At 34.6% G+C, this 3,616-nt stretch overlaps 1 long non-coding RNA gene across 2 annotated transcripts; it reads right to left on the bottom strand.

The window, feature by feature from the left end:
- Window positions 1-2,452: 2,452 nt before the first annotated feature.
- Window positions 2,453-3,187, bottom strand: LOC26531267 (uncharacterized). 2 transcript variants are annotated; one of them, XR_011416765.1, is made up of 3 exons: window positions 2,689-3,086; window positions 2,573-2,629; window positions 2,453-2,514 (listed from the first exon to the last, which is right to left on the bottom strand). It is a non-coding gene; the product is annotated as an uncharacterized lncRNA (long non-coding RNA). The 2 variants fall into 2 exon arrangements; XR_001450164.3 differs by having other exon boundaries at window positions 2,453-2,629; window positions 2,689-3,187.
- Window positions 3,188-3,616: the final 429 nt, after the last annotated feature.

The following is a 3,616-nucleotide window of genomic DNA, read 5'->3' as shown; positions in this document are numbered from 1 at the left end:
CTCAGATTATTGATGCGTAAAGGCCCGACTCCTCTTAAAAATCACCTTGAACTGTTAGTTTGGGTTTCTTACATCCGCGGTCACAGTTGCAGCAGAACATGTTGCATCTGCCTACCCCACAACAGAACTGTGGGCTTGAAAGATCGTTACAGACATGTTAAAAATTACGCGTATAGTCTGCACGACAGCATTCACAATTCGCCTGCCAGATATACAGCGAAAAAGTATATAAAATTAATAATTGCCACGTATACCACATTGCAGCTGTATAGCGCAACACCGAAGTGCTCTATAAAACTTCGAATAGATTTTTGTAAATGCTATTTAAGCTTCGGAAAAATATAACTTACTTTTTGTAATGTGACAAAAATATAATTTAATTAGTAATATACCGAATAAGAAATTTGTGTGTAACGAACTAATTGTAGTTTTCGCAAGTATACGAGAGTATTACATTATCCGCGTCACCAGATTGTTCAAGTAATTACTTATATTGATGATCGACAAGAAAGATATGGTCTACCTTTTGTTGTTTCGCTTTGCACCTAGACTCTTAACTATTATATGTAAATTTTTTAGTGTAAGAAAGAGTATGGTTCAAATGATGAGTTGTCTAAGTACTCTGCAGCCAAGTCAAACTTTACTCGGCTGAATTCACAGCGCTTCGGGAACTATCTTCCGATTGCATAGATAATATTGATAATATTGATTGATGTGCCTTAAACTGTTTTGCTGCAATTTTAATGTATAGCAACTAACTGTTTGTCCTGAATGACTGACTGATTGCCTGGTTTCCTTTTACACAAACATACACAATTAGCGGGTAAAATCCGACTTTGCTCGTGAAAAGTTTTGTGATACACATTTTAGATATCACTTATTCACCCAGTTCCCGCCCTCAGAAAATGTAGACGTCTTCATTTTAATTTTGTGTAATGAAATTATGTTTGAGGTCGATCGGACCGAACTTAAAACTTCGTCCTGACTATATGTTTAATTTACAACTACAGTAATAAACAATTTACTCTGCTTTCTGATGCGCAAACATCATTTTATGGATATACTAGTATATATATGGTCTGCATCCGCGATCACAGTTGCAGCAGAAAATGTTGCATGTGCCTCTCCCACAACAGGGAGTCGGGTCTGTAAGATCTGGACAGAGGTTAAAACCAGTTACGCGACAGCATCTACAATTTGCCTGCCATATATACAACGAAAATGTATATAAAATTAATAATTGCCACGTATACCACATTATAGCTGTATAGAGCAGCACTGAAGTGAACTGTGAAGCTTCGAAAAGTGTTTTACAAATGCTATTTTATCTACGGAAAAAATAACCTACTTCTTGTTATGTGACATGGTAATAATTAAATTAGTTATACTGAATATAAAATGTGTGTGTAATGAAATAATTATACCCTTGAAAGTATACGAGAGTATGTTCACCGTTTGTTGACCGTTTATAAGCATCAACACGAACGAGATGGGACCGATTATTCCTTGTTCCCTTTTGCTTTACGCCCAGACTCCCTAACTCTTATTTGTAAATGTTTTACAGCATCGTTCCTATGGTAGCTATATGATATAGTGTTCCGATCCAGCTGGTTCTGACATGTGTGCTGCATGCAAAAGAAAGAGGAACTTTTGCAAAATATCATAAACATTAGCTGTAAAACTGTTTTGCATAGAAACAGACAGACAGGCAGACGGACATGGCTATTTCGACTTGGCTGTTGATACTGATCAAGAATATAGATACTATATGGGGTCGGAGACCCCTTCTATGCGTTACAAATTTCAAGACAAAATTATAATACCCCTACCCTAATGCATTTGTATCCGCAAGTTCTTACCTATTTTTGCACTTAATCTTTCTTAATTTTGTAATCTGATTACCAGCATACTTGTTCGCAAGGCTTGTCTCCAAGTAAATTCCTGCTCTTGCCTCTATTTTATTTAACATTAGTTGGAGTACAGTATTCACCATCTGACCTCTACGGTGGCAGGGACAAGAGTTGGTTTAGAATCAATGATAGTCATACGATATATAGATTTGTTATCTGGATGGGCTTAAAAATACTTCTCAATAACAGCTGCTGAATGTGTGAAATTCGCTGCACAAACAAATAAAAAGGGTAAAATAATATTTATGAAAATTGTTGGTTCATTAAAAATTATTGACAATAGAGACGACGCTATCAATACTTGTGTCTAAATATGATCTGACCAAATTAATTATATATATTCTTGTCCGGTATCGGAAATCGATTCAATGTATATGGTTATTGATGTATGTAAACTAGTCGAAATGAAAGCTGTCGCCATAAAGTTTAACATAGGTTCGTGAGTTTGTTTTAGACAGCCTATATAAAACATTATAAAGTAGTAATCATTTAAAGAAACTTTTATGTTTAGCTATTGAAGCAAGAAAAAATAACCACATGCGTTGCCGTGGTACCAAAATATTAAAAATTTTATTATATCATTATATACCCATGAAGTGTTATTCTTAAATGAAACACAATAAATTAAAAAGATTTTGAGAAGCTTTGCTAAATAATCTTACTCTTTTTTTTTGGGCTCGGGGTTGCTGATACTTTCTTTTTCATTAAAAAATGGCAATCTGAAAAAGGAGCATTTATTATTAAAACTGAAAGTGAAGTTTAATTTTCAAATAATTACTCTTGTTGTTGATGTGTAAATACTGTTTTATGGCCATACTCTGCCTTAAAATCATCCAAAACAGTAATTTTAGCTTTCCTGCATCCGCGATTACAGTTGCAGCAGAAAAAGTTGCATCTGCCTACCCCACAACAGGGTGTCGAATTTGAGAGATCCTGACAGACTTTAGCTTGGCACTCATCTTTGTTCCAAAAGTGAACTTGGCTCCCTCCAGCGATATCCGCACAAGTCGTACTGTGACTATTTTTTAGAAAATAAGTCATTGAGGTTGAGCGACAGCACGCACCATTCGCCTGCCAGATATACAGCGAAAAAGTATATAAAATTAATAATTGCCACGTATACCACATTATAGCTGTATAGAGCAGCACTGAAGTGCACTGTAAAGCTTCGAAAAGTGTTTTACAAATGCTATTTGATCTACGGAAAAAAGAAACCTACTTTTTGTTATGTGACAAGGAAATAATTGAATTAGTTATATATACCGAATGAGAAATTTGTGTGTAACGAACTAATTGTACCTTTTGAAAGAATACGAGAGAATTACATTATCCATGTCAAGTGATGACCTTTTATGAAGATCGACATAATCGAGATGGACTGTGAACGAGTATTCCTTTTGCCCTTTTGCTTTGCGAAAAGGCATTATGCTCAGGAATTGTCCTATAATATTAAAATTTTTTTAATCTTTCTTGGGACTGCAAAATCATGGAATGCTGCTTGCAAACCATTTACCGATGTTATTAGTCATGTTAGCTAACTTATCTTTATAAAATTAATTTGTTTAATTCAATGTATGCTTTCATCATTTACAAATTTCCGATAGTTATGTTCTCTCTGCTATTGAATATTTTTAGAAACTTTATGAGATCTTTTGAGACTTTCTATCATATAGTAGTTTCAAGTAGCAACGGCATTATAATATTCA

This window comes from Drosophila virilis, chromosome 4, assembly GCF_030788295.1.
Source record: "Drosophila virilis strain 15010-1051.87 chromosome 4, Dvir_AGI_RSII-ME, whole genome shotgun sequence".
Lineage (NCBI taxonomy): Eukaryota > Metazoa > Arthropoda > Insecta > Diptera > Drosophilidae > Drosophila > Drosophila virilis.
Note: the sequence above shows the minus strand (reverse complement) of the source record. Positions and strands in the feature narration are given on the sequence as shown.